The 19,687-nt window shown below is 44.7% G+C and overlaps 1 long non-coding RNA gene across 1 annotated transcript in view; it reads left to right on the top strand.

Annotated features, from left to right (window-relative positions):
• The first annotated feature begins 333 nt into the window (after positions 1-333).
• LOC148591535 (uncharacterized) overlaps positions 334-19,687 on the top strand; it is a 59,066-nt gene continuing 39,712 nt past the window's right edge. The window contains exon 1 of the long non-coding RNA XR_015914064.1: positions 334-392. This is a non-coding gene — a long non-coding RNA (uncharacterized LOC148591535). The remainder of the gene's footprint in view (positions 393-19,687) is intronic.

Genomic DNA, 19,687 nt, shown 5'->3' with positions numbered 1-19,687 from the left:
GGGTCCACAATCTCCGTGGGCAAGGGGGACCTCAGCAGCTGAGTGGGGTGTCATGCTGCTTTTGGTGCGAGTGGCAGGTAATGCCATGCATTTAAATTCATTTAGCTGGGGGATTTTCACTGCCTACCTCATTGATTGCTGCAAGCTGATGAAACGTTTTTAGACAGAACAGGAGAAAAAAAGCAGCTCTTGGATGTGATTGCTTCACAGCGCAGTGTTATTTTGCAGAACTGAGGAAGTGTAGCTTTTTGTTTGGAGAGAAGGGGCAAGGTTTGGCTTACTGATATTTGTTTTATTGCAATCCTGTGTAGGTCTCAATTGACTGCAGAAAGAAGAGAGGAGAAGCGCCTGGAAGGGAGCTCAGATCCCACCAGGGTTTCCTGGGAAATGAGGTGAGTGGCGACAGTGTTAATCTCACAGACACAAGTACCTTCCTGGGCTCCTCTTTCGTTGTGGGATTCTGTCTTTTGCTTTTTCATGGAGAGGCCTGACTGAGGATTTCACACTGATGATGTGCTCAGGTCTCACAAGGGCTGAAGAACTTGTTACTTCACTCCTCTAGATTGAGACCTGTGTTGTAATTAGCTGCAACTGGACCTGTCCCCTCTGGCCTCCTTTTGCAGTATGTGGAGGGAAATGTCTTTTTATTTCTTTTCAGGGAGCAGTCAGCCCTGGCCCTCCACGGGTGTCTTTATGGCATGAATCGCTTCCCATAATACCTGCCTCTCTGCAGCAGCCCCGAGTGCAGCAGGGAGGGCTGGCTTGGATGGAGGGTCTGCGGGTGAATCACATGTAGCAGAGCAGCACACCGTACTGAGGAGGACCCGAGTTCAGGATTTTTACTAGTGACCTGGGTTGTCCAAACTGAATCAGTCCACAGATATAAGTGTGAAGAAATGAGTCTTACATGTAAGAGCTTTGTTGATTAGCATCTCCCTTGAGAGTTCTTGTGCATTTCACTGCATCTTCCTTGCACAGGAAATTCCCTCCAGATATCCATCTGCCTCCTCCACTTCACCTCTTCGCTGTAAGCAGTTTTGGGACAGGAACTTTGTTTTCTGCCGCGTTTGCAGAATGCTTAGCATGTGCTGGCATAACGCAGTGTGGGTAGACATTGAGTAAAAAAGGTTCAATTGGAGAAGAATAACCTGGTGCAGCTAAACAGCTGAGACTCTGGAAGATTCTTGGTGTGCTCCTGTCTCAGGAAATGGCCTGGGTGCTCTCAGAGATGCAACCCATTGCTGTGTGTTGAGGAAGGGTTTGGTGTTAGTGATTCAGCCTCAAGACTGCCACTTAAATTGAGGAATGTGCCATACCTTGCTGCAGCACTACCTTGCTGTTGTTTGGTTTCAAGAGGCCTAAGAGAGCTAGAGAGAGATTGCAGTTTCTTTTGCAATTTACTTTGTTTTATTTTTTTGTGTCCTGGGACAGCTCAGTAGCCAGGCCGCAGATCTGGCTGCCTGCACTTTTTGTCCTGAGGAAGATAAAATGAGTGGGGCCTACTTGAAATGTTGAGGTGGGTAGGATTTTGCAAGTCTCAGGGACACAGACTAAATATTAGGCAGGGGTATAAATTGGGGTGGGTGGAGATGGGAGGCTTTTTTATCTGTTTTGTAGTAGATAAAATGTGACCTGCTGGGAGTTGCCCTAAAGGCAGAGAATAAGGATGCAAATGACCTGCAAAACATAAAAGAAACCATCTGAATGCCCTTTTCTACCACTAAAGAAGTTTAACCTCCACCCCTAGTAATTTGCATGATGTAAATTGATCATCCTGCAGCCCTGAGAAAGGCGGTTGAGTCTAACATGACAAGAAGACCCTTTCAAACCTGAGGATCTTGCAAAGAGGTGAAAGATGGGGCTAAGCCCAGAGGCCAGACCATTTGCAGATAGGCCAGGTGATAGGTGTAAGGCATTTGCTGAAGAAACACAAAAAGGACGGCTGAATCTGTGTTTTATGGGGTCTCTGTAGACACTAAGTGCTCAGGCTTGGGCTGGGCACCATTTTTGCCTGTGAGCAATTGCTAGCCATGACTAGCAATGAAGCCAAGAAGCTCCCATCAGGTTTTGAGCTAGTTAAGCCGAATCAATGCAGATCCTTAGTATAGGAGTGTGCATTAGCAGCTTAAAACTTTCTTTTATAATGCAAGCTAAGGACTCAAAGACCTACTGGTTGGATTACCAGAGCTTAATGAGCTGCTGTGCGTTAGCTGGGGGATGCTGCAAATATGACATGAGACCAGTTAGTTTAAACATAATGGAAAGAGATTTGGGGCTCTGTTTTGCCTCATGTTTGATGCAGTAACGCTGCACGAAGCCAACCAGCTACAGCAGCTCAGCTAAGTGCTACCTCACTGAGCTGTGATAACCTGCTGGAGTCCCATTGCACCAAACCAATGGGTGCTGGGACCCTTCTGGGTCAACATAGTGCTGCTGCAGCCAAGTATTACAGCTTTTCACAAAGTTATTGAATTGTTGGGCTTTTTATTTTTTTTATTATTATTTTTGCCCGCACTTCTGCCTCTTCTAGCAAGTTTAGTCAGCAAGCATTTGGACCACAAATAAGAATCCTCTCCCTCTGTCACTCTCTCTGCTGTATTTTATTGCATTGCACCCTGTCATTGCGGTCATGTGTCCTGTCCCGTGGTGTGACCTGTCCTCCTTCAGTTCAATGATAGTTTTATTGTGCAGCAGTCTATTTTTTCTGGTTTTGGTGAACACTTCTGCAGTCTGACCCAATTTGCCAATGTTTCTTTTATTTGCTTTGTAGGTTACTCCTCCCCCTTTGTGATTTCATTTGATATATGCGGGGTATAATGATAAAAAGCCATCGGAACTGTCACCTGTTTCATGCGCTTTTATTTTTTAAGTAACTGTGTGGCTTTATAAATGTGAGTGTGTATCTATCTAGATCTGAAGGTGTGAAAGGACTAGCAGAGACTGTTCTGCACAGATTGTACCGTTTCATCTGTGTGCATGTGTGTTTCCTATAAAGGGAGACCTTTGATCAAAGGTTTTGGGATATTACATCCTCTCAAAACAGTTGCTGTCAATGTGGGAAAAAGAATAAATGGCGATGTTGTTCAGTCTCATCTTCCCCTCAGCTCATTGAATTTTCCTCTTGAAATTCAGCTGCTTTTCATCAGTGGCTCCTACCGTATCTGAGACAGCCGTCGACTTGCCACGTTCATTGATTGCACGTGTCCATGTTAAAAAGAAAATAGCATGGGTACAAATTGGTACAATCTCACTTGTAAATTGAAATTTATGGTCATTTGAACATTCTGATTATGCCTTCTGACTGGGCATGACAGTTGAACATTGTAATACTGTTATCTTAAACCTGCTCCACCTAATGACTGTAGCCTACTTTATTTATGATGACAACATCCAGGGGAAAGCCAACATATGTAGCTCATGCATGTGCACAAGGAGAAAGGAAGGCAGGTGACTGGCTGTAAGGGAGAACAGGGCTTTGTAGACACAGCATGGTCATGGAAAGCACCATGGGGACTTTGGCTGGAAGGGACCTTGAGAGTCACCAGCACTGGATGAGGTCACCTGGGGCAGAGTCTGGCAAACCTCCAGCAATGGAGATGCCACCATCTTCTGGGTGTCGCCTTTCCATGCTGCACCACCCCCCTGCTAGAGAAGTTGTTCCCAGCTCCCATGGGATCCCCCCAGACCACAGTTCGTGGCTGTTTCCTTCTGTTATCCTACCTGTTGTCTGCCGCAATGGGAATTTTCATGTTTTCTGAATTAGTAAGATATGTATTGAAAACCAATATGGAGATAAGGAGAGAGGGAGAAAAGTCAATAAAAATTAAATGGTAAATGGGGCATATTCTGCTCATGTCAGTGCTCAGGAGGTGATGTTTCTTAACCATAACTTGTGCTATTGCAATCTGCAGTCAGATCAGCATCAGCTTGAGGAAGGCGTCATGGTTATGTGATGCATGAGACTTGAGAAGTCCTCATGAGGTGGCTAGTGGACAAATAACTAATATCGAAGTTGCTCACACTTAATACACCTTTTTGGAAGGGAGGATTGAAAAATGGGTAGCAAGACACAGACAAACAACACTGCCAAATGGCTCTGTGTATTTTTTCTTCTTTTGTTTTTTCTTTTACTCAAGCCTGTTTGCTTCCCTCCCTGGATTTGCCATCTAGATTGCAAAAACCAGAGGACTTCAGATCTTTAAAAGTAATAGATGGAGCCAAGGTGTGGAGGAAAGGGTTACACTTCTGAAAGTAGGGTTTGTTGCTCCAAATAGGCACAGTAGGAGCTGTTGAATTGGAAGGAAATGAATGGTGACTTTCCATCTTGTCATTCCCTGGGATCACGACAGGGAGAGCTGATGTTCCTGCAGATTGGCCAGGTGTAGCAACATACCAAAAATACCTGTTCCTTGGGTTGTGCCCTTCTGTGGGAAGACATCAGATACACATTGTGATGGGGATTAACTAATTAAGTCTTAGTATATTTATAATGCTTTGTAAATGGTCTTTTCCTGGAAAGACTTCCTTTCCAGACATGGTTTCAAAGAGTGGACAGGCTGGTGATTCCAGCTATTATATGTTATTCCCCAATGCCTGAACATGTGTTTGGTATTTTGAATAATCAGCTAACGCTCTTAAGCAAGAGCTTGCCCTTGAAGAAAGCTGCTGCAGTCGATCCTGCTCCTCCAGCCAGGTCACTGAACAGAACAGGGTGAAACCATGGTAGAAAAGGAATTTTTCAGGTTCTTTTGCTGGTAAACTGCTTACTGTGTGGGTTGTTCTGAGCAGATCTGTAAGAGCCTTGGAGAAAGAAAGGACTGTCTGACCAAACTGAGTTTTTATATTTCTGTAGCGTTCATGCTAAAAATCTTGATGCCCATTGGGATTCATTTCTGTGTTTTTTTTTGGAAGCACAAGATGATTTAGGACACAGTTTTCTTCAGTAACTAATAGTTGTTCATTCTTTCATCTTTGGGTGTCTGACTGCAAGCTTTTAAAGTAATTTCATCTTCAAAAACGGGAGAAGAGCCCCGGCATGAGAGAGATGGGCCCTGTTTCTGACATTGCCACAAAATTTCAAGCATGACCTTGGACAGGTCGCACAGCCTCATATTTTCAGAAGTGGGCTTGGGCAATCTGAGTGCTGCTCTGCCTGCAAATTCCTCCCCAGCGTAACCGTGCCACTTAGGCATGGCTTTTGGTGGTCGTAAACAACTGTAGCTAAATGTCTGTGGACAGGATTCAAGTAAAGTTGGGTGATAAATCTACAAAGACTGTTCTTTCTTTCTTTCTTTCTTTCTTTCTTTCTTTCTTTCTTTCTTTCTTTCTTTCTTTCTTTCTTTCTTTCTTTCTTTCTTTCTCTCTTTCTTTCTTTCTCTCTTTCTTTCTCTCTTTCTTTCTCTCTCTCTTTCTCTCTCTCTTTCTCTCTCTCTTTCTCTCTTTCTCTCTTTCTCTCTTTCTCTCTTTCTCTCTTTCTCTCTTTCTCTCTTTCTTTCTCTCTTTCTTTCTTTCTCTCTTTCTTTCTTTCTTTCTTTCTCTCTTTCTTTCTTTCTTTCTTTCTTTCTTTCTTTCTTTCTTTCTTTCTTTCTTTCTTTCTCTCTCTCTCTCTCTCTCTCTCTCTCTTTCTCTCTCTCTCTCTCTCTCTCTCTCTCTTTCTCTGTCTCTCTCTCTCTTTCTCTCTTTCTTTCTTTCTCTCTCTCTCTCTCTTCTTGAGCTTCACTTACTTACATTCATTGGAAAGAGATGGAACAAATTACACTTTCTCACAGCCTGTTTCTCCATTGACCAGAGAACATTTCTAGACACCTGACTTTAATTAAATACCTAACTTTTAGACAGCCGAGGCTAGGAAGTGAGCAGTCCCACCTTTTTTTTTCATCATCTTTCAATTGCTTTCATGTAAAATGGGAATAACAATTCCTTGCTTTGCTGGAACAGCGGATAAAAATTGCAAAATTCTGCAATGCTGCTCGGCATCCGGGTCTCTCAGAAATGCTGACCTGCTGGGGATTAATGAAGGCCCTTGGGTTTCTCCTGATGAGCTGATGAGTTAAGGCTTAGAAAGCAGTTTTACTGCCACATGCCACCACAAGCCTTTTTGTTCAAGATGTTCCTTTCATGAAGCTTCAAATAGCACCCAAGTCGGACTGAAATCGAAGTCTCCGGGAGAGATTAGGGCAATTTCACTTGAGGTTTTTGTTGTGGTTTCTTAAGGGAGGGAAAGAAAGAGGGTAAGATAACCAAGGTCAGCACCTCACTCCAAGCTGCCCGTGCAGCTCTGCTGGAGGAGCGAGGATTGAGTTACCGGGAGAGTGTAATTTATCCCTGGAGCCGGCGACCGAATCAGCCAGGGAAATGGCAGCAAAAAGGATGGGAAAGTTATGAAAACTTAGTGCTGTAAAGTGAGCTGGGAAAATTGCACTCAGGGATGTGTTTGTATATTGGGCATATCGTTCCCTTCCAAAAGTGCTGGGAGAATTTTTACCCAAAATTTTACAATAAAAAGTCCCAATGGTTGTGAAAGCTGTGGCAGCAGCTGCCTGTTCAAATGTGTCACATTTTGTCCCGTTCTTCTTGACAGCGTTAAAAATTTGGGGCTGTGGTGGTTCTGACTATAAAGTATTTTGCATTTATTATTACTTAATGTAATTATTAGAATTTATCTCTATTATCTATTATCTAATCTAATCGAATATAATCTCTTATAGTATATTTTATTACTGATTAGTACTATCTTATATGTATTAATATCACCTTTCTACAAGAGTTCTTAAATGATTCCCAGGGCCGGGATGAGTATATATATATATGTGCCCTTGGGCACATTATCAAAGATTTTAAGTGTTGAAAACCCTCCATCGCATTTTTTTTTTGGTCACAATTTCGTCATGCATCTTGTTTTTTTCTTTAATGAGGTAATTGAGCTAACTAAAGTATTATTTTAGCCTAATTTATATGCCTTTGACCTTATTGACATTTTTTCTTTATCTGGGTTAAGTCTCAGGGATGAAATCTTGGCACTCCCTGACAACATTGCTTTTTATCTAGCTAAAGTAGAATTAGTTATAAAAGAATGGATTTTGGAAATCCTCCTTGAAGAGCCCTAAAGAGATTCTGCTGATTTTTGCCATGTCAGGGCCATGTGATTTTAGAAAAACAGTTCTTCAGCAGAACTTTGTTTTTGACATCGTGCTAGTACATTGTGTGATGCAAAGATAAGCATTTGTTGCAGAACCCTAATATATCAAATCCTTGTTTTTACTGGGATATCTCCCATGGACATTCTGGCTGATTTTCCCTCTTGTGAGATCTGACTAGATCATGGTCTGTAATGGCATGTGGGGCTCTGAGCCAAGAATAGCCACTATTTTTGAAACATGATCATTACAGTTCAAAATATTTTTTTTCCATGATCTTATAAGATTTTACCACTTCTCTAATAAGCTAATTTTATCCTACTTTGGCATCCGTATTCCGTGGTGCTATTTTGATGTGCATTTTTTACATATCTTATGTATAGCTCAGTGTGCGTGTATGCATTGCTGTATGTGATTTATATACAGCCTAGTGGTGCTTGTGCTGTCACCAGGAAATCATTCTCACTTTCTCGTAAGGGGCTAGGATTAGACCAGATCCATTTAGTCTGTTGCTAAACCTCTGTGTGGCCTCTCTGGATTTGCTTCCCTTCATCCCCACTTGATCCCGGGCAAGAGAAGACTGTGACCATACAGTGTGGATGAAGCCTGGAGCAGTGATGGGGCAGAGGTGGGGGAAGGAAAGAGCAGCAGGGAAGAACTCCGCATGGATATGGAAATCAAGAAGGAAACCCTCATTTGGATATGATGATAAGCACTGGGAAATTGGTTCCTTTGGTATTACTTGCACAGCTCAGTTTGCAGTGGTCACATTAATTCCCATCTCAGGCAAAACTTGGCTCCTGCTGTGACTGGAGCTCTGTGCTTGGGACTGAATATGCTTTTGAGCTCTGCTGAACTGAAGTGCAGTGATATTAGCCTTTAAGATCTGTCATTTCTGCAGTAGGGAAGCAATTTTAACCAAACATACCACCACGGGGTGCAACCACCATGGCAATGCCCAGGAAATCCCTCTGCAGCTGTGTGCTTGTTCTTGCCAACCGTGTCTTCATTTGCCCTTCCTAGTGTGTCTTTTGGCCTCACCAACTGGCAGAAGGTCTGAGGAGACAGTGCACCAGGCCACGCCTGGGTGCACTGGTTTCTCCTTCAGTCTTTTCTTCCATGCCCAAATGTTTTATGACAGGGGAATTTTGAATGAGACTGCATGGAAAATGAGTTTTGTGTTTTGCTTTGAATGGGAAGCAGTGAGGGGCAAAGAAAAATTTCCTCCCGAGGGGAGGATTAAGGATGGATTTTGTCTGTGGACCTGCTAGGATCATGTACACAAGTGCCATAACATGGGAGAAAGAACCTGGCAGTGCCAATATGCTTTGAGAGCAGAAGGGAAACGTTAAGTTAAGAACTGCACGATCAAGTCTTGGAGGAAAAGCAGATCTTGGAGGGCATCTCCTACCTGAGGAACCCATGGATCAAAATGCCTACCTATTTTCCTGGCTTCTTGACCTACTTTGAAGAATATCATAATATCATATCTTATATCATAAACATTTATTACAGTGGTATTAGGAGAGGAAGTGGAAACCAGTGGCAACTTTGTCAGTTTTACATGTTTTCTTAACAGCAAATCACATTCTAGCTGAACTCCGTCTTTCTTATGGGAAAATAAAAAGTTTAGAAGAAACTCCAGAGTTTCTAGATTGATAAGCTGAAAACAGGCAACTTCAAGTGAAAACTGTGTGTGATCCAGAGTGAGAAGGATGGATTGTTTGTCTCAAAGAAAGAAGGGTTTTGGCTAGAAGAAGATAGGAAGGTGAAATCACTAGGGGTGAATTTGCCACTGCCTTTTTGAGACTGTCGGTTGAAGCAGGTGTTATGCAAAGCAGGGTGTCATCACCCTGCTGTACGAGGGTGTTGGTGTGTCTGGTACGTCATAGCAGACTGTGAGTGGATTTTGGCTCGACTTTGTTACCACGTTGGAAGATGAAGCTCTTGCTTTAAGGAGAGCTGTAGCTCGCCACCAGTAGAGCCATGACTCAAGTTATAATTGATGGTCCTCCGTCCTTGGTGCTGGCATCATTACTATTGACTGTATCAAAAATACCAGCCCTCGAAGAGGAAAACTTGCTGTTTGATAGAGGCTGCAAATGTGTTAAAACATGGAGCCTGAATTTTCCATCTCTTGTGTCAATCACCTTAAACTGGTGAGAACTCCGCTGCAAGTGAAAAGGTTTCAGCAGTGTGAAATTGCTATAGGAGCAAAAACACTAAAAATCATTAACTTAATATTCACTTAATCCACTTAGAAGAGGTTGGTGAGTGTGCTGATATGGGTAAACCCTCTAAAGCAGGAGTGGCTTGTATCAGCAAAAGGATTTTTTCCAAGGTTAGACCTGAGGTTCTCCAGGGGAGGTAAGTCCTGCCACCAGAAGGCTGTTGTAATGCCTCTGCAGGAAGGCTTAGGCTAATACTGTGTTGCAGCAACAGATAAAAACATATATTTCCTTTAATTGACTAAGTTCTAACAGAAAAAGTGTCTTGTGTCAACCTGGCCTTTGAAATACAAATGAGCAAGACCAACCTCACTTTTAAATGTCATCATGTGCTTTGTGTGCTCTGCTCATAATTTGGTTTCTTCCTCTGCTGGTTAATGCATTTCCAGGCTTCTGTGCCACTTCTTGTTTCAACAAAGGGAGAAAGAGAGGAAAAGAAAGTTCCTGTGTTGCCTATGGGTTCCCACTGGGACAATTCCCAGGTGGGGACCTGCAATGATGCTGGATCTACTTTAGCTCACTGAGACAGACATTTTGCTCCAATAAAAGTTCAGCAAATGGGGAAGTGTGTGTAGCTTTATTTTCTTACATCATGAGACTTAGGGAAAAGGTGCATGAAGGGGCATTGCACAACCTATACGCTTTTCAGCTCTGGCTTTTTCTACCCTTCTTGTTGTAAGGATGAAAAGTCTGTGCAGGTAAAAACATCCTTATTGTTTGAGTTGTGTCCTTGCTTTTAGCCAGTACTGCCTTAGCTGTGCTGGAGTGTTAAAGCAGGGCAGGCTGCCTGCTTTCTTTGCCAAATTTCCTTTGAGTTTGGCTCTCACTTGCTTATTGCCTTTTGCCTGATGCAGTTTTTAGGTTTGCAGTAACTCATACAGCTTTGCTTCTTTGTGGACTTCTTCCTTTGGAAATTGAATGACGATGCAACGAAGGTGGATACCCAGGACCAGGACTGGAATCTGATCCCATGCTTCTGCAGAGAGGCCAGTCATGGAAACAACTTGTGTTATTCTGGGTTAAGCCACAATGGTCTGACTTGTTTTGGTGATGCTTCTGTTCTGCCTGTGATTAACTTAACTCGATGGTGACCCCTCCCCACCCGAGTAGGGTATTTTACATGCTAGAAGATGCTCATCCGCCAAGCATAATTGTTTAAAACTGATTCAATGATTAGCTCAAGTCAGCTTTACGGATTCCTGTCTGAGCAGTGGGCGTTTCTGTGGAATTAATCAGAAAGAACTACATTTTATTTCACCATCGGCAAAAATAGCCTTCAGCCTGAGGACAGTATGTAATAGCAGTGACTGACTGTTGACTTAGCCAGAAATATGTAGCCTGTAAAAAAAAAAAAATCTCTGGAAATATCTCATGGACCTCTGAAATCTCCACTAAAAACCATTCTGAAGCTTAATTGCAATTGGTGAATAAAGCAGTTGAAAAGAGCAGCAGGAGTTTGGATCAGTTTGGTTGTTGGGATAGGGTGTTGTGGTCGGGTACCCTCCATAGCTGTGGGCAGCCTTAGCTGGGAGAACCATGGGACCTCAGAGGAGGCTTCAAATGGTGCTTGGCACAACGGGACACGTCGCTTGACCAGTGAGTGATATAATCAATGACATAATCAGTATCACTTTAATTTGGCTGGGTGTAGCTACAAACGTGAGCTTTTTTTTTTCTTTTTTTTCTCCACTATTTCAATACTGAAAAGACTGATGCAATATTCTGTGTTTTAGGAGATTTGAATATAATCCCAAAGAGTTGATTTATATGTGTTATTACTTACCTACTTACCGTGTATTCATCCATCTGGACCTCCAGGAAAATACTGTGCCTGCTTAAGGACCAGGCTGCTGAGCATCCCTGGCTAAACTAACTTCCTTCCTTTTTGCTTCAGACTGAGAGAGGAGAAAAGCCCCCATGCAAAGAAGTAGAGTCCCAGACCAGATTTCTAACTGCAGCACCCATGTGCGGCCACCTCTCTCCAGTTTCCTTGTGGACATGTCGTGCTGGGGTGCAGAGGCACCGGGAGGCACGACGCGTCCTCCTGCTTGGGAGGCAGCTGGGGTTGCTGGGCTCATCCTGTGCTGGTCCAAGCCAGGAACCAGCCATGTCCCAGCAGCACAGAGCCTTAGCTGTTGTATCTTGCCAGACCAGAGCTGTTTTTTGAGCATGATGCAGCCTGGAGAGGTTCCAGCTTGGAAGCTGCAGGGCTGTATCCAGCACTAGATACAGAGGTGCCTGGGTGCCCCTATCAACAGCTTGTCAGTATATCCTGTAATCCTGCCCTGTCCATCTTTGGGGATGTCCTGCTCCTCAGCGATCCTGGAAATAGACCGTGCCTTTCCTTGAATCCACACGCGTCTGACCACAGGGGAAGGATGGAAGCTGGGATTTGCTTCCCGCTTTGAACACTGCGGTTCCCATCTGTCTCGGCAGCGCTGAAGCAGCGCGTCAAGTCCAAACTCCACCCACGTGCTGGGAACAGTCCAGCCCAGGTCCTAAATCAAGGCAGTTTCTCCAGAGGACGTAACGCTAATCCCAAACATGTGGTTTTGACAGGATATTGGGGAGTATTGTTCAGCGGGGATGGGGCAGGCTAGTCATATGCCTCCCTTCTGACTGCTCCCCGGGAGTTTATGGCAGGGCACAGCCAGCGGGAAATGCAACAGCCGGGAACCACACAATGGTGTTCACACTATCAGGGGGACAGGATTTGTCTTGTCAGTTATCTCGGAAGGGTTGAAATTAGCAGCATCGTGTTACCACCTTGTCTCAACACCCTCTGCCTTGCGAACACAGTAGTTCGACACTCCGAATCACTAGTGTGCAGCGGGCTCGCGGGTCTTTCTCAGACTTGGCTTCCAGCTGCTATAACACTAATTTTCAGTGAATTCCCCTCTCCATTTTCAGCATATGAGTTAAAAGTGCAAACTGCCCGGTATTGTGTAATTCTCCTCTGTGCACTATGGCTTGTCCCCGTGGCGCTTAACCGCAGCGCTCGATAGCGCAGAGGTTCGCGCTCCCGGAGGATGACTGCGCTCTCAAAAATGCACAGCAGATGCCGCGTGCACATTCCCAGACCAAAGCGGGTGTCGTGCGCTGGGGCTGATGAGCTCAACCTCTTGCAGTGCTCTGATGTGCTCTGATGTCTTTCCAAGAGATTGGAGTTGGGATAAAGACCTGCTGGGTCGCTCGGCCGCTGACCTCGGCCTCTTGGCAGAAGGCTCTCTGTTGTGAGGATCTTTCCGGGTAAGGTGTGAAGTCCCAGTCCTTGCGCTCCCTGTCAGCCTCTTCGCGCAAGGAGCCTGTGAAGCAGTTCAAGCACAGACGGCCGGTATTTGGCATGTGATAAAGTGTGGCTTTGTAGAAAGGCTTAGATATTGGGAGTCCTTGTCAGTTTGCTTTGTTGTGTTAGTAAAACAAATACGATTAGATATTTTCTTCCTTCCCTTTTTGAAGAAAAGTGTATAAATGTTCACCACAGCATGTTGCGAACAGCCAGTATGTTCTATAAAAATTGACATTCTCCTTTTCAATTTCTCCTTCCATTTCCCTTTCTATTTTCTTTTCTGTTTCTATTGATAGTACTAAGTCTTTCTGCTTCATGTTTCTTTAACTGTTTTGTTTTTCACGTAGAAAGTTTCAAGGTGTGCTATTAACTTCATTCAGTTTAAGTGCTTTAATTTTGTTTAAAAGTGCATGTATGTTGGTTAGATAATTGCTGCTACCTCAGGTCTCCCAAGGGTCTACCTGCAGGCCGGTTTAATAGATACATTTGCGGAAAATGGGAAGATTGCCACAAAAACTTTCACCCCACCTTTGATCCTTTCAGCACAGGACTCCTGTTGAACAGGTACATGGTTTTATCAAGGGTTGCAGTTGGGGGGTTGGAGCAGGTCTCCTGATTTCCTTTACTGTCCATTCCTTACATGTCTTGAAATAACCAGGGCGAATAACCCCCCTTTTTCTTTGCTTGCTTCCTTGGTAAAATTAAAGTCACAGAAGGTGTTGTGCTTCCTTGGTAAAATTAAAGTCACGGAAGGTGTTGGCACCGGGCAGTTTCAGGCAGCAAGCTGTGCCTGCTGAGTCAGCTCGGTGGTATGTGCGGGCTGGCTCCCTGCTCTGTGGAGGTGACTCAGCCTCCTGCAGGGATTACAGGCTGTCCCGGTGACTCTGCTGCCTGAGTTATCACCCACATGCCGAGCAGGCTCCACAACCGCCAGCCTTGCTTCCCATGGGTCTTCTCTTGTGAGTCTTCAAGTGCTGCTGAGTAAAGAGCTCTGGGGTTCTCTGGAGATATCTGATGTTAAGACGAGCGTCTCCAGCAGATCGAGGGAGGTGATCCTGCCCCTCTACACAGCCCTAGTGAGGCCACATCTGGAGTATTGTATCCAGTTCTGGGCTCCACAGTACAAGAGGGATGTGGAGCTGCTGGAGAGAGTCCAGCGCAGGGCTACAAGGATGATCAGGGGCCTGGAACATCTGCCCTATGAGGAGAGGCTGAGGGAGCTGGGCCTGTTCAGCCTGGAGAAGAGAAGGCTGAGAGGGGATCTGATCAGTGTCTATAAGTACCTCAAGGGAGGCAGTGAGGAGGATGGTGCTGGCCTCTTTTCAGTGGTGGCCACTGATAGGACTAGAGGTAATGGCCACAAACTGAAACACCAAAAATTTCACAGGAACTTAAGGAAAAATTTCTTAACAGTGAGGGTGACAGAGCACTGGAACAGATTGCCCAGAGAGGTTGTGGAGTCTCCTTCTCTGGAAATCTTCAAAACCCGCTTGGATGCAGTCCTGTGCCACGTGCTCTAGGTGACCCTGTGTGTGCAGGGGGGTTGGACTGGATGATCTCTAGAGGTCCCTTCCAACCCGAAGCATTCTATGATTCTATGATTCTATGTATAGGGTTTCATTCCAAGGAGACGCATGGAGAAGGTTGGAGACCTAGTTGTTGTGGACGTTACTAAGCCCTTCTGCTGTGCCCCTTCTGTCCCTGTTGTCGCGGCGTCCATGGCTGATAGGTGGGCTGCAAGCATGCGGGTGCACGTGAGGGAGAGCGTAGCACATGGCCCAGCTGCAGCAGGGAACTCCTTGGTGGAGACCGAAGCACTGGTCACTTCAACACCTCGGTGAGGAGTCTCGCTGCTGCGTGGTGGTTGCCCGTGAATAAACGGGGTGCAGAGCACTCCAGAGGTGCCCGGGAATGGATAAGCTCCATAACTCTCCTGAATGCTCTTGTGCTGCTTAGGTTGGGCAGAGCAGTAAATGGGCCAGCTGTTATCCCACCAAAACAATTTCCAGGAAGAAAAATCTGATTTAAAGAAACAAAAATCAAATATGAAACGTTTTGAGATCTCCTCACTGTTTCTGTGCCATACCCAGCTCCTGCCTGGAACAAACCTGAGGCTCTTTGTAGGCTCTGTGGGAAAGAGAAATGGGATAGAGGAGGATATATGGGATAGGGTGGGCTGAAGTCCAGAGATGGGTGCTGAAATAGAAAAGTGGTGGATCTAAAAACTGAAAGAGCAAAAGCAGGGAGTGGATGATGTAGGCATGCTGATTCTTGGGGATGATTTATTTCTTAGATTGCAGATGCTTAATAGTATTAGCATGCAAATGGCTCCAGCTGGTCTTTGAAGTCAGCATCTCATTGAAAAATAAAGAACAAAAAAAGGTGTGGGGGAAAAAGCATTTATTTTATTTCTTTGGTTGCTGAATGCATTTCTCTTCAGGGTTAGGTTGGCAGCATAAAAACGCACTGCTTATTTTGGGAGCATTGTTTGTTTGAAACCCAAGGCATCAAGGCATTTATCATTTTTGCTGCTGCTTTTTTTTTTCTTTTTTTTTTCTTTTTTTTTTAAATACCCTAACTTGGTTTATGCAGAAGACAGGTCAAAGCCGCAAGGCTGTAGCCTCTGTAATTTCTTTACGCCCACCATTTCCCAGTGTTCTGGACTGCAAACTAACCGCAGCAGCTACTGTATTTCTTGCTCCTCTTTTGTGTGAACCCGCTTTCAGCGAGCAAAACTGGACGTTACAATATTTTTCCACTTCCATGTCCTGTGCAGGCTCTGTTTTGTGACCATTAAAACCAGTTCTTGGCACCGCCGGATGACTACAGCAGAATGACTTTGATCCAGATCAGACATTCAATTGCTTCTTGGTGAGATTAGCCACAGCTCTCCATACAAACGCTGTGTTGCCTCTGTGTGTTCGGGCTGGCTCTACGCCGACTGGGAGAGGACAGATGATACCAGCTCAGGCATAAAATTAGAGTGCTGTGCATGGGTGATGTCTGAGGTCCAGACAGCCTGCCAGTGAAAAATATACCCACTGCCCTTTCAGAACAAATTCGAACCAGCTCCATGTGTCCGTCTGGAGTGGCGGCTTCACATGGCCTTGCAAAGGTCCTGAAGTGGCTACAGGTGTTGGAAAGCCCATTTCAGCATCTTGCTGAGCGGCAGCCTCAGAGCTTGAGTCTATTCGGTTGTGCAGCAACAGATGCTGTTATGACACAAATTCTGCAACACTTTTTAAAGTAGGCTTGAAAAGCAAATGGATGAGTGGATTTTCATGTGTCATTTGCTTAAGGATTTTCATCCAGCTCAGAGCACTAATCCACCCAACCTTGGCTACAAGCAGCCTGATTTGCCCTTCCAGGACTCACCTTATCTGCCTTCCTCTGTGTCAGTTATTTTGTCTCTCTGCAATGAGGCTCCTTCTCACCCATCACATTGGCCCTGCTGTGCTAGAAGGTGAGGTCCCAGCTGCAGCAAGGACCATGGGACTGCGATCTCACATGCTGGGGCTGGGACCACACTCTTGGATTGAGTCCCTCTTCCCCTGGGAAGGAGGGACTTGCTCCAACCGTCCTGTCTCCCCTGAGCTGCTCTACCTGTAGTGAATCTCTCTCCTGTCCATCTCTTTAGTTTTGCCTCGTGGCCCTCCTTGTCTCAGAAGAGAGCCATATAATGCAGCCCATGCTCTGACTCATCCCTGCTCAAACAGCCCTCCTCCCTTGCCTCTGGCTGTTAATTCCTGCCTGCTTATCCAGGGCCTAATAAAGAGCCTGCCGAAGTCTTTCCGTCCAACTCGAGGCCTTCAACTCAGCCCTGTGCTTCCTCTGCAAGAAAGCTGGAGAGGGGAGGTCACAAAACAGCATCCCTAATTCGGATTGATGAGAGGCTGTAGTGCCATTCCTTAAATCTATCAGGGACCTTGCTGATAAACCTCTTCGAGAAGTCTTTCAGTGTGGTTTAAAGAATAAAAGAGAAAAATGCAGTGTGTGGTATGAATAGATTGTGAAGCAGGAATTACTCAACTGTGCATACCTGGAGGAGTGATCAGAGCTTCATATTTCCCAGTACCCAATAGCTGTGACATGAAAAGGACTAGGAAACAGCAAGCATTTTTTTTTTGGTCATTTGCTTACTTTTCTTTCACACTTGTGTATTTTGTGCAGTTTTTTAAGCATCATGCATATATTCAACTGGCCTGGCTAAGCTTATTTTTTTTCAAAGCTGGTTTGTTCACATGGCAGTAGGGAGTAGCAAAATATGTTTTCCTTGAGGAAGGTAAAGATGTTTGCAAAGAAGAAGCTCTTGGCCAGGGAATCTGGGCATGGGTGATACCTGAAAATAGCTTTTGCTCTTTGAACCAATTTGAAATTCCTAGGAAAATCAGAAGTATTTGCATTAGGATGAGCTACCTGCAAGTGCCCTGCCAAACAGGTAGAGAAATCCCAAACAAAAACAAAACGGAACCCAGGATCATTCTCTTCAAGTGTAAAATTTGCATCTGATTTGGGGTTTTAAATGTAAGCCGTTTCATGAAAACGAAATGAATCTGTTGCACATATATGTTTGTCTTCCCTTCCTCCGCCTGCCCCGCTCTGCATCTTGGTGGCTGTGGGACAAGGTTGAGAGCAGAAAGTTGCTCGGCTGCAGCCTTTCCCTGCTCCAAAGGAGAAGGCATCACCCACTCAACAGCCTTCCTCTTCCGCATGTTCTTCATGCCTCTGTGCTGATGGGTCCGGAGTTCACTACCCTGGTAGAAAGCCATCATTATTTTGGGGAGTGGATGTTAACTTTATGCCAGTTCAGTGAGTTAAATCAGCCGCTGGAGCAGTTGGGTAAGTACCGGGGCCAGTAGGGGCTCTGGGGAGAAGGAACAGGGATATCCAGTTTTTGGACAACCATGGGTCATTAGATGCCCTTCACATTGTGGAACTAAATCATGAGTCTCGTTGATTTCCATCTCACTTTCTGATTGCATCTATGTGATTTGTGATATGAAGAAGTATTTTTTTTTGCTACTTTTTCCTTCTTTTTCTCCAGAAAGGTCAACTTCATCAAGAGTCCTAGACCTGCATATGTTACCTTTTAACAGAACCATTCAGGTTAAACTTGACTGAGCCTGGTGGTTGTTTAGAAGGTTCATCAGGCATTTCCAGGGGCCATCTGCACACAAGGACATTGGTGATGCTGCAAATTACTTCTTCCCCCAGTTTAAGGAGCACAAATTGTTGGCGCTGTCTTTTGATGGTCATTCAGGATCTTAAAGCCTTTCTTTGTGCATTCACATTTATCTCCATATTGGCTGAATTTCAACCCCCTTTCTTCTCCCTAAACTATTTCCTTTTTGTTCGATAAAGTATTCCTCACCAACCGTAGCAATTAGGTCATCATTTCATCATTGCTGTGAGGGTTTTGTTTGCAGTTTCTAGCAGCTGTTTCCACTCAAGGGTGGATTCCCCTTCATTATGCATCTTCTAATTGTTTTTCCACCTTTCCCGCCCTTTCACCTTGTGGATTTCTATTTTATTTTATTTTATTTTATTTTATTTTATTTTATTTTATTTTATTTTATTTTATTTTATTTTATTTTATTTTATTTTATTTTATTTTATTTTATTTTATTTTTGGAGATGAAGGATCCTCTTGAAGTAATTTTAGTCTCTGGATAGCAGGCTTACATTTCTTGACTATTTTTGACAGGCTCTTACAGTGTTGTACACAGTTTTCTGAGGAGTTCCTAACCCAATTGCCCATTTGAACGCGGCAGCGCATTACACTTGTTTCCCTTAAAATGCCCTGTTCTTTCTAACACTCATTAGTCATGGTTATAAAGAATCTTCTGAGTTATTGTTGGTTTATAACCCCTACATTGGCAGGTAACTGTTGGGAAAGACCAAATCAAACATGTGCTTGGTGTTTGTCCGGGGTACACATTTTGGGCATATTCGCTTGGGCAGAGTGCTGCATTGATGTGGCTCTGTGGCTTTTCTTGTAGGCTGGATCGAGTCCATTTGGCTCTGGGCAGGAGCAGAGCAAGCCCGGCTCTGTCTGCACACGTTTGTGTAGATGGGTCCCACTAGTACCCTGTGAGATCCCTACTTCATCTTCTAATTAGAGCCTTAAAGGCATCTTCTTGCCTTTGGCTGTACCTGTGGTCGGTGTAGCCCTGGATGTGCAAAATCTGCATGGCTATAATCAAAGTGATCATGAAAATGATGTAAATTACAATTGTGGCTTTAATAAAACAAAGGCAATTGTTAAACCAAGCAGTTTTTTTCTTTGAGATTAACTTTTTGGTTTTTGTACTCTTTGGAGAAGCCCTCTTCAGAAGATGACCTGGGAGATGGTAGGTGACCTGAAGGACAGGTGGTTACATGGAGATAAGTGCAAGTTCTTGCCCAAGACATGTTTTCATGCACATGTTTGTAAGATGTCTGGTATTGCTCCTCATGAGGGGCTGCTGTCAGTTCTGATACACTACCTGGGAAGGGAAAGTGCCTTCTGGAGCACAGTGGCACCAACATCCCTCCCCACACAGGGCAGATGATTGATACTGAACCTGCGGAGATGTGGGTCAACCCGAGGAAGGAGCACTAAAACAGCTAGAGGAGCTCTCACTGTATTTTTGAGGTCTTGGGTGTTGTGTCTGCGGCACCAGCCTGCCTTCTCTCATTACAATGTCAATTCAGGCCAAGTTCAAATAAAGGATGACCGCAAAAGAGAAAAAAGAAGGAAAGAAAAAAAAAATCCCAACCTTGCTGCATGTGCATCTCATTTTTGTGCTGAACGGCGCTGGTCTCCTGTGGCTGTTGGATTCTCATCAGTGGGTGAGACAGGCGCGATGGGCTGAGCCAGGTGCGGCACGCGGGGTTGCTGCTCGCTGGGCAGGGAAGCGAGCCCCGTGGCGCTCTGAGGAACCGGCCTTGAGGTGTCACTGCGGCTTGGACATCTTCCAGACATCACCACTGAGGGAAAGTCATTTCCACGTGGGCTTCTTAACGCTTGAGCAGCTGCTGCGTCGCATCTATGC

This window comes from Tinamus guttatus, unplaced genomic scaffold (genome assembly GCF_059628265.1).
Source record: "Tinamus guttatus ecotype Peru unplaced genomic scaffold, ASM5962826v1 Tinamus_guttatus_pri_ptg000758l, whole genome shotgun sequence".
Classification (NCBI taxonomy): Eukaryota; Metazoa; Chordata; class Aves; order Tinamiformes; family Tinamidae; genus Tinamus; species Tinamus guttatus.
The sequence above is the reverse complement of the archived record's forward strand: the minus strand, read 5'-3'. Positions and strand labels throughout refer to the sequence as shown.